This window comes from Eublepharis macularius, chromosome 17, assembly GCF_028583425.1.
Source record: "Eublepharis macularius isolate TG4126 chromosome 17, MPM_Emac_v1.0, whole genome shotgun sequence".
Lineage (NCBI taxonomy): Eukaryota > Metazoa > Chordata > Lepidosauria > Squamata > Eublepharidae > Eublepharis > Eublepharis macularius.
Window position 1 is genome coordinate 8,311,644 of NC_072806.1, and position 13,723 is coordinate 8,325,366.

Here is a 13,723-nt window from a genome sequence, read left to right on the forward strand (position 1 = left end):
AATCCTTTGACCTCCTACCACTGACATCCATTTCTCAGAGTCTCCAAAGCTCCTTACTACTCACAGTTAAGCAATATATTTATTTTGCTTATTGGCTGCCAAAATCTCAAGTGGATGAATGAAAAATGAAGTTTATGATGAGAATGAAATCTTTTAAACTTACGATGCGCTCAATTAAGAGAGCCACTACACTTTGACACCGAGATCCACTGATGAGAGCAACAAACCCCAAAGATTGGTCAAACTTTGCTATATGATATGGCTATCATAAGCATACAAGACTTACCAAGGTTTTTATATTCTTAAAATGGCTTGCAGCACAAAAATGTACTCTAGAACCTTTCCTTAGTAACCTGCACGTAATTAATTTCCTATAAACATTAAATGAATAGCTGATCTTTGTTCCAACTAGCACCTGTTCTTAGCAGTCAGCGAATTCTTGTCCCTTCAGACCATTATACCAGCCATGACAAATGTTGTTCCATGTGAATAATACTTACTAACACCAAAAGACAGTGGCTTATCTACAAGCACCTCTTGCTTAGCATGGTATCTCCTGGCTGATACCTTGCAGGATTAAATGCGTTTTTATTCTGCAAGGCATTATGTGATTGTTTTATGGTTGCTTTTACTCTTTCCTTGTTTTATCAATTGGCAACCTGATTACTTGTTTTTGGCTGTTTTGTTTTAATGTGACTGTTTTTACTGTTCCACTGTCCTTTTCTTCTTGACGTGATGCTTTACTGCTTTTACTGATGAACTTACTGCACAGTTACTTGGGGAGGGTAATGTGTTTAAAATTGTACTTCACATGTTATTTTTATAGGATTTTATCTTTTTTAAAAATTGCCTTGGGTGCCTACATAGGCAGAAAGGTGCTAACACAAACTAAGCCAAAGCCAGCAAATGAGAACATCACAGGGATTATTAGTATATAAATATCTGTATCTAAAGATTATTGATAGACTACAGACCCTTTTACACACACCGAATTATTTACATTAAATAAAATAAATAAAAATAATTTTTGAAGGCCAATGTGACATTTTTTAAACACGCAGCTGCAATATTCTTCACCTTCAAAACAACTCAGAGATAAAACATCAGAGTTTCACAACAAAGTCATTTTAGGGTTGTCATGCTGAATTGCCCAGGGACAACACCTGACGGCAGTCAACTAGTAGGTCAGCAACGGATAGTACTGTGAAATATGCTACTGTGCAGGAGGCAGCTTACTTTTCTGCTTCATTATGGGGCTGTTCGTTAGCCAAGGCAGGAGTTGTGGATGCCTGCCCCCTAGGCCTGCAGCAGCGCTCAGAGCAGACCTAGCAGCATTGCAGTACAAACCTTTCCTAATGGTCATCTCATCTGTTATACCTGCAGGCATTTCCAAACTGGAAGAATGTGCCTTCTGTCCGCTTAGTGCAGTCGCCTTTACAGATTGGTTTTTATAATACCTATGTGAGGTTGTTTTATTTCTGTTGAGAAGTTTTACAAAGTTTTGTAAAATCATTCACAGCTATAAAAACTTTGCCAGTGTTTAAAACTTATGAGAATAAATTCACTTAAATGTTAATTTCATTTTTTTTATCAATTACCCAATTTGTTTTCATGGTTAACATAAATATACCTGATCATGATTAATATTTTTTGTTCTAAATGAAGCTAACGCTAAAAGACTTTACTTTTATTTGACTTTTTAAAAAATCAAATACCTAATAATAGTTCACTGTACCACCGCCTTGCCATACCTGATGCTGTTTTTATGTTTGCTTTTAAAAGATAACACAAACATCTGAAAGTGAAAAGTATGTCACGGTCAGAGTTACTTTTATTCTTCCACTCCAACCTCATAACAACAAGCGGGGGTTGCAGAGGTCAGATAATTTTAGTTTCCCCAAAGGCATCCAAGAAAAAATACAAGTAATCCCAAGAATGCATCAAAAATTACTTCTGGTCATTTAAATTGAGCCTCTTAAACAGCTAACTTGTAATTAGAATGCAAAGTAAAAAGTCTTCTCTAAGGGGAAAAAGAAAAGCTCTGCACAAAACTCTCAACTTTTCTTTCCCTAACGTGAGTATGCCAAAGTTCCATATTATCTTTTATTTCATATTCAATCTTTTTTTAAAAAATGGCAGTTTTATAGTTTCACAAAACAGTATTTCCATAAGTCTGTCAACAGTAGTCTAAGAAAAAAAAGCAACAGTGAATAAGAGACATTTCAGATCTTGGCACATCCTCCCACGTGCTATGTAAGCACCAAGAGTACCTACATACAACCATACTTTTTCCTCCAGGGGTACCTGAAGGGCTTACCAGAAAGGGTTTTTTTTAATATATTGTAGTCTGCTACACAGGTCTCCCCAACTGGAGTGTTAACATGCACAGAAGTGTTGAATCTACTCTAACATTCAGAAAACCTACTTGTGAATACAAATTCAGATTTGAGCAGCTGCCACTGCCTGGTTTAGATCAACACTAATATCACCACTCCTAAAAGCACCTCTAGTTTTTGTCTCTGCCATAGTGCCATGGAGAAAACAGACATCACATTTCACAGGCAGTGCTCTTCAAAATATATATTACATGGATGGGGAAGTGCTCTTTTATGCTGAATTGCTAGAAACAGTGTATGAAAGAATAGTGCCAAAAATGCATCAGAAAGAAGCTCTCACTCTTGGGAGAACCAGGGTTTTAAAACTGTTAAAACAAATTTTTTTTTCAAAGATGAAAAGATAATGCAATACAAATCCTTGTAATTCTTTTTATTTGGCATATGAACAGCAACAAGGCACAGTTAAGGCACTGTCATTGTCGCTTTTAAGATGCAAGATGACATATCAGGTGAAGGTTTACATATGAATTATTATAAGCTTCATGGGCGTGGTCTTTCATCTTCTGCAAAATCATCTTTTCCGATTGCCTCAAGTCAGCATTTTATTTTTACCAGGATGTGTGTAAAAACAAACCACAATGGTATCTAAACTGTGAACATGCAATGAATTTACAGAACTGCATATTTTGTTCTTCTACATTCCTATGGGCTTTTAAAAAAAGATAGCACCACTATATATAAACACTTGCACCTATTTTCCCCCAGCCCTGATTATAGATAAAGGTGGTGGTGGTGGGGGGGGGATATTGTCCATTTTTATTATTATTATTACTGGAGTAAGCATGAGGGAGAAAAGAGAAGATAAGAATTTTAATACAGTATCCGCAGAAAGCATGTGGGGGTGGGGTGGAGGTGAGATGGTCAACAAGATTAAAATATTTGTTGCATATTTCATTACTATAGCCTCTGAAAGTGTTGCTAAGCATCCTTTAATAGTTCTGCAACCGCATTAGAAACTTCTAATTCAGCCTTTTTGCTCTACACATCAAACACACACACAAAAAGAATAAGGCACATATTTTGGACCTATACTGTGCATTATGTTCATTACATACAAAAACTCCTTTACTGACCATGTAGCTGATGAAATTTTTCCATACACAAAAAATAAGGAAAGGCTTCAAAGAGGGATTAGGGACTGCAGACTATACTACTGCGTGCTGTTGGTTACTGTTATGTCAAATTGCTTATGTTCTGTTTTAACATTTTCAGCTCTGTACCAGATTTTTGCTTGTTTTTCAAATGTCTGCAATCTATACTCTATTATATTGTTTACTGAATGTCCCTGCTGTTGATCATATTGAACTACACTCTGTAATCTGCCTTGAGTCTCAGAGAGAAAGGCGAACTACAAGTAACAAATACATGAAGTAGCTATAATAAATCAATCTTTTAAGGCGCCATAGATCTCTTCTGCAGAACAGACTTAAAAGTGCTATCCTACCCAGCGTTACTCTAAATGTACTGAATTAATGGATTTAGACTGGAGTAACTCTGGATAGCACTCTTTTGCAGTGCTATCCTAAGCTACGTTATACCCTTCTTAGTTCACTGAAGTCAATGGGTTTAGGAGGGTGTAACTCTGCTTAGGATGACACTTATATTTCTGCCAGACTTGTGGAAATAGTGGCATAACTACAACAGGCTGGGACGTAATAGGACACAACACACACAGCGAACTGCTATTGTGTCTTGATCATTCTCCAGATTAGACAAGAATAAATTACATTATAACATCTGAATGGACATCCAAATACCATAAATTATTTCTTCTCAAAAATATTTCAACATTAGCTTAAAAACATCTTAAAAATTTCACCATTAAGAATTTTAGATTTATTATTTGTTGGCATCCATTTATTCAATTGTGGAGCACAATTTTAAAATGGTCAACAAAAAGTTTAGACTGGAAAGTGTATCCATAACTAGTGCTCCTTCCCACCCCTAATATTTCTGGAATAGCTTCTCTCTGACTGCTCTGATCTCTCAGGCACGACTGAGAGAAGCCCAGCTACCGGATTACCAAGACACCGACAAATTTGATGCCAGTGCCTTAAATTTGAAAGGTTTCCCCTCCACTCACAGGGCTGACACTTGAAAATAAACTGACATTTAAAAAAATTTTTTTGCTCTCCAGTAAGCAAACTGAACAGAAGGTAGGGTTCTCTACACATGTAAGTGGTCTGTGAAATCACCTGGGGCTGACATCTGACCAAAAACTTTAAAAAGCCAGACACAAATTCACAATTCAGAACAACCACTCCAAACATTCCACCTTAGATGTGCCATTCAGAAATATAACCAGTTCTGCCTTGATCAAAGAAATAAAACTCATAGACATTTGCAAATTTCTCTAACTTCAAAATGTTCGCATTTAAAGTTCAGGTTTTCTTCCTCTTCATCCAGGCACTCTCCCTTTTATGTGCTACTCCTTTCCCCAGTCTCTTCTGGTTTCATCCTTTTGTTCCTTCCCATTCACGCCATTTGCCACTCTATTACCTGTGCCTGGAACAGCCTTCTTCTCCTTATCTTCAAGGCGAGTCCTTTAAATTCCCCTTAGGGCCTATGTTGTCCAGCAGAGATGGGCATGAACCAAAATACGAACCGAAGTTCATGACGAACCAGGCCAGTTCGTTGTTTGCGAACCGGCGGTTCATCAGAGCCCATTTCTGATGAACCGCCATGAACTTTAGGCTGGTTCATTTTTTGGTTCATCACTGCAGACAGCCTGGTGCCGATCAATCAGTTTCCTAGGCAACAGGGGATGGACTTCCTGCAGACCTTATGCTGACCCGGAAGTGGCCTTCTGCTCACCCGGAAGTGACGATTTGCTGACCTGGATGTGACGTTTTCACGAACCAAACAAACCAGTTTGTGAACCAGAGCAGGTTCGTGAAATGCGTCAAACCACGAACTGTACAATTCAGTTTTTTCCCAGTCCGTGCCCATCTCTATTGTCCACAAAGCTTTTCCTGAACCACTATAGTGGTTATACAGCTTTTTCTGCATTACGTGATATCAATTAATCCTTCCTTCTTGCTCTTCCTCTACCAAGACCTGCCCCATTCCCTTTGACAATAAGTCTTTTGGGCTGTGACTAAAAAGTTTTCAATGCCTGCCATAATTGTAAAATAATGCTATTAAAGACAACAAATCTAAGCCATTTTAGAAATATCAATACTCTAAAAATGATGTGATTTGAGAATGAAGTCCTTTTATGTTGTGGGGGTGGGACTCTAAGGATTCCCCCCTCCCCAGGAGTAATTCAACCACCTATAGATTTCTTTCATTGTTTTTAATGCCAAATTAGTGTTAATGGCCATCTCAAAAATATGGAATGCCATAAGGCTACATCTGGATATTAAAACTGAGATTATCAATTACCAATCCACTAATGCAGAGCCAAAATCCATGGACAGTAAGAATTTAATCCTATTCAGGGCTTGAAACATAAGCCAATAACAATATACAGGAAGCAATATCCTCAGTCATTTTTAGCATTAAGTGTGATTATTTCATTCAAAGTTCTTGGTTAACATTAACAGCAACATTACCTATTTATTCTCATCTTCCCATTAAAGAGGAGGAAGAGAGGCAAGCGAACACCGCAGATCACATATACTGACATAGTATTAATGAAATCAGTGGGATTATATCAATCTTCAGTGAAACCTCTAAATTCAATGTCACAAGATGCAGTACCTGCTTTTACAATACACTGATTAGAGATATTATTTACTCCAAATTAAAGCCTCTGTTTGAGAAATCATAGGAATGCTTCCTGAAGAACAGCTGGTTGTTGCTTTTATGACCAAATGTTACTTCTCAGTATATCAATAACTAGCACAGAGCAATGGGCTGGGTCAGATCAACTCCAAACACAGTGAAAGAAATTTCCTTTTTTTAATCCATTCAAAAATAAAATATTGCTACAATAAGTATACAGCCACAATTTATTCAGACCCTAATTTAATCCAGTAAATTAAAATTAATACCATTTGCATCAAAAGCTCATTTTAACTGTTTTGTGGCAACTAAGAGAAAGTCAAAATTATAGGCTAATCACAAACTAAATTAAATTTCATATGTAAGTTGGCACAACATGAATTTGCCTTTTTTCCCCTTAATAATTTATTCTATACAAAGGCAAACACTGCAGTATTACCTAATGTCTCTATACAGTGATGTGGCCATCTGTAACAAACTTTTCCAATGGATTAACAATACGTTGCTCAGACTAGACGCTCATGGTATCATGATCGAATGCTTACCACACACATTAACTGAGCAGCTGTAAGGAATCATACACAACTGATCAGAGCCTGTGCCTAAGGCCTCTAGGTTCTTTTAGCACCTGCTCTTACAAAACAAAGGATAAAGAAAGAACTATGAAATGTGACAATTGTACTCAGTAGCACATGGCACTCATTACAATTGCCACAAATAAACCAAAGGCTAATCAACTGTATTTATTCAGCAGCTACTTGGTTTTTATGTGTACACTGTTTGCAAAGTATAATGGGAAGGGCGTGAAAAAAGAAGGCAGTCCTGAAAAAATAAATCTCATACCCAAAAGAAAATGAAAGAAGAAATCATTCATGGTATACTAATTCTGGCTCATAATAAAAGACTTGGTAGTAAGTCCTAAATATATTTGATTTGATTGAGACTACTAATAGGTTTTTGATTGAGACTACTAATAAGTTTTTAAAAATGTTTATCATTTTTTACTTTTATTTGTATGCAGATGGAGCAAATGTGATTTGAATTATCAGGATGGAAAAACAAAATATAAATACAATGAATAAATATTTAAGCATTTCTCAACATTACTCAGTCCACAGTGAATCTTCTAGAACAGAAGAGGCAAAAAAAATTAACCAACATTTAATATAACTTTTGTTCCATTAACAGCAGTTTTATTATCTCCAAACAGAGGGTTTAGGCCACCAATGTGAATGCTACCACAGTCAATGGGACTCCATGTACAGCCCCAAATATATGTATGTTCCATTGGAAAATCAACAGAGCTTCCTTCCAATTTACATATTTGGGATCAAGTAAGTGTAAAGTTCTTAGCACTTCAACCCAAAGCAGGGTGTGAACTGGGATATAAATAAGTAAATTCAGTAGTGTTTTAAAATAAACAGTTAATGTGGAAAATCCTTGTCAGACTGTAAAGACCTCCACAATAAGCAATATATTTATGAAACATGTTTTAACATATAACACTCAACTAAAATATGGGGAAAGGTTTTACTGACCAAATAACCTTTTTGCTTCATACCAATTTAAACATAAGAAATTCAGGTCAAACGCTCCTGCACCACACATTGAGGGGAGAGCTCTGGAGCAGCGCTGCATTTCCTTTCCATCACAAAAAAGGGTCATATGTGATCACACTGACAGATCAAACAGTCCTACAAATAAGATTTATGTAAGCTGTGCTGGGGAAGAAAACTGGTTGCAATAACACATTACAAAGCAGAAAAGGTCTTAAACTTTGTTATGAGGAGGCCTCCAGAAGTTAAAGAGATCCCGGTTGTCGCTTTATCCAGTCACTGCCTATGTAAAAAATTTTTTAAAAAAACTATTTACCCCACCCACACGGCCTTTACTTCAGGGCTGAAAAGCATCCCAGATTTAAAAAAGAAAACACGCACGTGGACACACGCACTCACAAAGAATATCTGCCACTCCCCCAGCCCAGACAAAACAAATCAGCTGCACGAAAAATATTATCAAAGCCAGAAAAGGATTCTAAAAACACAAGAGAAATCTAGTTTGGGCAAAGCTGTGATGAGTTAAAAATGAGAGTTGTCTCCCTGCGAACGCCATCTTGTTGCAGTCGCCAGGCCCAAGCACAAAAAGATCCATTCATTCTCAGTGGGAAAGGGAGGGGAGGAGACAGAAACAACCGTGCCCTCCACAATCTGCAACCACCAGGACAACTGCACTATTCTGTCCCCCCCTTCCCAAAACTATACAAAGGAGGGGGGGGGCAATACTTCACAGATCAGAGGAATTACAGTATCATTTCCACCTCTGTTTTCTAAGGTGAATTTCACATAGCCATCAACAGAATGTTATCTTGATGTAAAAAATTGTGTTTAGCAGAAAAGCCTCCAGGTGTGCAGCAAACCTATAGCCACACACCACACAAACAGCAAGCTGAGAAGGCAGACTCATTTTGGGTTTATGACCTTTTCCTAAAATCCAGACCCCAAAAGGATGGAGTGGTATGAGTAGTTGCACCAGTTCCCAAGCTTTCCCTGTTAAAGGAAATAGCAATTACCTTGCTTCAAGAGAGTAGAAAATATAAAAAAGACAACCTGAGGAAGCAACTCTTACATAAAATATGTCCTAGGAAGTGGTTTTGCTAAAGCAATCAAGATTTTTTGGGGGAAAAAATCACATTTATTACATTTTAGCTGATATTCACAAGTGATAAATTGATACCCTAGGGGGATAACCTTTATACCATTTTAATTTTCTTCCAGACACAATGTCTTTCTTGAAAAAATCTTCTTAATCAAGATCTGTTCATGCTTTCACACACAGCTAGTATCCACACCCCTTCTCCTCATTATGATAAATTTTAGAAATTCAAGTGGGCTTTGTGAAAAGATGCTGTTTTTCCTTAAACTGGGAGGAGGTATTTTTAATTTTAAAAAATTGTTGAGCACCCCTCCTCTTTTTGCAGTCACTATACAGCCTGAGCTTAGATATTAACAACAGAATTACACAACACCTATACAAAGGAGAAGCAACTAACCAGCTAGCTCAATTTCTCAGCTATGATAACAAAAGTACAAATCTCCCTCCCCCACCGTAGGAAGAAAGCCGCCAAGATCCCACCTTCTCAGTTCACATAAATAACACCCTTCCTTTGGCAAGGGACTGCCTAAAGCAGTCTCACCCTGTTTGTCTCTCCCCCACCCAATCAATTTTCCACCATTACAGTACCAGCCACACACACAACAGCACTCTCTGGAAAATCTCCCCTAAGCATCCTCTCTCTGGACTTGCCTGCCTTTTTGCACTCCCCCACCAACACAGAAATATTGCCCCCCCCCATCTCATTCCAGCAGCTACACAGAAACCTCCCCTCCCCTGATGTTTTAGGCTGGGTGGGACAGCAATTGAGACAATAAAAGCAAAACCCAAAATGGTTATTTCTTGATTTCCCTGTGTCAGCAGCTCTCTGAAAGGGTTGGGCACATCTCCTACAGTTGGAAAGGAAAGGAGAAGGTTGGTGGTATTGCGGGGTTAGAAGGACAGATTTTGCAAAAGAAAAGGATTGCTACAGGAGAGCAAAACAGAGCTAAAAATATGGAGATTGGATTTAAAACAGGGGGTATTAAGGGGGGCAGCAGAAGTGCAGTAATGGGAAAGAATAGCTGAAAACACCCTGGAAGGAGGGGGGGGGGAGACAAGAAATGATAGATAGGGAAGAGAGGAACAGGATTTAAGTCATGAAGTGGGAGGAAGGGGAGCAGGAAAGAAAGAAGAAAAAGAAAGGAAGGGGCTAGGGAGAAAAAGAATGTACGGGAGAAACTGAGAATGAAAAGATGGTGAAATAAGAGGCAAAATGGAAGAAAAGGGGATGTGAGAAAAGTGGAGAAGAAGGAACACAGGAAAAAAATAAGGATAAAAAAGGCTGGGACAGAATGGAGGCTGCGGGGGAGGGAGAGGAAAGAAAGACGGGGGCGAGGATGCGTATGGAGGCTAAAACAGAAAACTGGAGACAGCTACAGTGGAATGTGGGTAGAGATGGGTATCTAAAGCAAGGAAATGGGAGAGCTGAGAGCAGCTATGAAGATTATGGGGGCAATCTGAGAAAGGGAAAAAGGGGGGAATCTGTAAAGGGGTTGTAGGGAAGTTGTGGGGGGGTTAGATGCTGGGGGCATCTGGAGAAAAATAACTTGTGGAAGAGAGCTCACAGTGGATTTAAAGGGGGAAGTTGCATATTTGCAAGAGGGTTGAGAAGTGCAAGAGGGAAGGGACAGCTGATAAGTGTTTATGGGGGGAGAGGATTAAAAGCAAGGCCATATGAACCTACAGGGAAAGGGGGTTAAAAGTATGAAAAGGGGAGGGGAGTTGGGGGCAGTTTGGCTATAAAAGAGAGAAATTGGGGGGGGGGGGTAGTCCAGTAGCACCTTAGAGACCAACAAGATTTTCAGGGTATGGGCTTTTAAGAGTGAAAGCTCCCTTAAGGTGTGTATGGGGGTGGTGGTAAAACTAGGGAGGAAACTATCACAGATTTTTGTGGAGGAAGGCAACTGGTGGGGTGAAAAGCAGAAAAAGGAGGGTTTGTGGAAAAAGAAAAAAAGCAGAAAAGGGAGGATACAAATCTATGAAAGTGTAATGCAAAATAAAGGTTTATGGGAAAAGAGAAAAGCAGAAAGAGGGATACAAATCTATGAAAAGCTAATGCAAAAAAAGATTTATGGGGAGGGGAGCTAAATAAGGGGAAGGCTACAAATCCATGAAAAGCTAATGCAACAGAAAAGATCAGGGGGAAAGAGAAAATGGTGGGGGTCCTATTTAGGGAGGGGGCTCAGTCATGCAAGAGCAAGGCCACTCAGGAAAGAGACTGGGGGGGGGGGGGAGCAGGAAAAGGAGGAAGCTAAAGAGTATTGCATGCAGAAGGAGGGGGGTGGAAAAGGACTAGAGGGAGACAGTGGAGGCAGCCATGAAAGGCTGGAGGAGAAGCTGACCCCCCCCCCGAGACACAGGAAAAGAGGGGTAATAAAAGTAGAGGGGGTTATAAAAGGGGGGGCGGAAAGGGTTTATGGGGAGGAGGGTTATGAGGGGGAGGGGGGCTGTGGGGGAGGGGGTGAGGGGGCAATCCATCCCCCCCCTTGTGCGTGTGCTGCCTCCCCCTCCTCCTTTCCCTCCTCACCTTCTTCAACGGCCTCCCCCACCCAGGCCGCCCGGGCTCTGTCTCCCCCCTTCGAGGCTGCTGCTGCTGCTTCTTCTCCTCTTCCTCGGCCGCAGGAAGGTGGAGAGGAGGCGAGGCGGAGAAGGGGGGCCCCCGCCGGTGCTGGTCGTCCCGCTCGGCTCCCTCCGAAGGCGGAAGCGAAGCCCCCCGAAAAGGAGGGCGGCGGCGGCTGTGAAGGCGGCGGCGGCGGGGCTCTCGGGAGACGCTCGGGCGGGCGCGGTTTTTCTTCTCCTTTCCCCCCCGAGGAAGATTTTCTGAGAGGATTTTTGGGGGGAAGGGGGGGTTGGAAGGAGGGGAAAAATGGTCTCCGGGTTCTCTGCTTTAGCTCCCGCCCGCGGCCATAGGGAAAGCGGAGCCTGGGCGGCTGGCGCGGCTGGGCTTGGCTGAGCTGGGCGCGGCAGGCAGGCGAGGAGGCGACCGCCCGCTTCCTTCCTTCCTTCGCCCGCCCCTGCGGCCCGGCCGGGAAGCCCCGCGCGCGGCTCCGCCCAGGCCCCTCCCCCTTCTCCTCAGCCCGCTCTGAGGTGGTTGTGTGTGTGTGGGGGGGGGGGCTTCTCTGGATTTTTAAATTGTATTTCCTCTGACTTGGACATATCAAGCAACCCTGGGGGGGGGCTCTCCACCCCCTCCCAAATCTGCATAAAATGTATCATATCAGTATAAACGGCTGTCCAATAAAGTGGAACAAACTATGACTAAGGAGCTCGCTGCCCCCTCCTCACAGAAAGCCAGCTGTGAGAGGATTAGGGTATTTTTTTGCTGTGGCTTGTAATTTACATTTATCTCCCCCCCCCTCCGTTTCATTACTGTCTTTTTCAGGAAACAACATGAAAAAGATAAGCAGCAGATCACTTCATGTATGTTCTATATATGTACATAGAATATATACACAGGCACAGACACACTAGGGTTGCCAGCTCCAAGTTGGGAAATTGGGGTGGGGGGAATCTGGAGAAACTTGAAGAAAGTGGGGTTTGGGGAGGGAAAGGACCTTGGCATGGCATAATTCCATAGAGACCCCCCCCCCCAAAGTAGCCATTTTCTCCAGGTGAACTGATCTCTGTGGCCTGGAGACCAGTTGTAATTCCGGGAGATCTCCAGGCACTACCTGGAAGCTGGCAACCCTAAGACACACATATACATACATCTCTATCTCTATCAACCTGGACGGACGGACAGACATAGATATTCCCTCTGACTTAGTTATATCAAGCAACCTAAAACTTTATTTTTCCTCACGCTTAATTACCATCCTTTGCAGCAAACAACAGGAGAAAGAAAAGTCAGTTCACATAGCTTCTACTATATATACAGGAAAAAAGTTTCCACCGTATATACAGTTCACAAACTATAGTATGTTTCTTTGCTGTTGCTTGTAATTTAACTTTATTTTCCCCATGCTCAATTACCATCCTTTTCAACAAACAACATGAAAAAGAGTGTCGCTATTAGTTCTCTCCTGATCTTTGGGATGGCAAACTCGTCCCACTGGCTTAGAAAAATAATTTTTGGGTCTAGAGGCACTTCATACCCTGTGATTTCCCTGGTTGTTTCAATGACTTTTCCCCAGAATTTCTTTACAAATTTACATTCCCACCAACAGTGGGCAAACATGCCTATCTCTCCACATTTTTTCCAATATTACAGTTTCAAGAAGCAACACTAAAGGCATATGCAGCGCAAGACAGATCAATTAAATTCCACAGATATATTCGATAAAAAGGCTACCCAACGCACTGAAACGGCTTTAATTAAGAATCTTTCTTTACTGAAAGCACTCTTGAGGAAATTCTGTGTGTATTTTAAATTAATTCACTGCTACTCCCCTTTAGTTGTAACAGAAACACAAGTTTAAAAAATAATGCAAACACATAACCAGCACAAGACAGTGGATCAATAAAAACAAGATTAAAAGGTTATCCAACACACACAGACAAACAATTTAATAGAAAGGGGAAAGTAACAATTACTGACCTCCCCTTTTCAGCCCCAGCAGAGCGCTGTATTCATTATAGATTTAGTGAGCAATATTTTAAAATAGGATAAGAATGCAGATTAATGCAAAATATGAGATAACCTAATACAAGAAGAATATTTTAAATAATTTATTATTCCCCGAAACAAAGGGTTCCTGTAAGAAATGATCGTAAACATTTATATGCAGAGGGAAAACATTTATAAAATACATTTCAAAAAGTTATTTCTTAGCATATCTAGGTATATATGTAAAAAAGTGTTGGACTATATTTGTGCACTTTTTGCAGATAAGTAATGTAACCAGACCCAAATTTCAGGAAGTGATTACTCAGCAGTTATCAGATTGTAACTTTGCAGTTACAATGTCCATCCAGAAGATTCTATGGACGCAGGAAATTATCCATTAGAA

At 40.4% G+C, this 13,723-nt stretch overlaps 1 protein-coding gene across 4 annotated transcripts in view; it reads right to left on the reverse strand.

Moving 5' to 3' along the window:
* GNB1 (G protein subunit beta 1) overlaps window positions 1-11,782 on the reverse strand; it is a 66,691-nt gene extending 54,909 nt beyond the window's left edge. For all 4 annotated transcript variants that reach the window (XM_055001182.1, XM_055001181.1, XM_055001179.1 and 1 more), the window contains exon 1: window positions 11,302-11,782. The gene's annotated coding sequence lies outside the window, so the exon portion shown is untranslated. The remainder of the gene's footprint in view (window positions 1-11,301) is intronic.
* Between the last annotated feature and the right edge of the window lie 1,941 nt (window positions 11,783-13,723).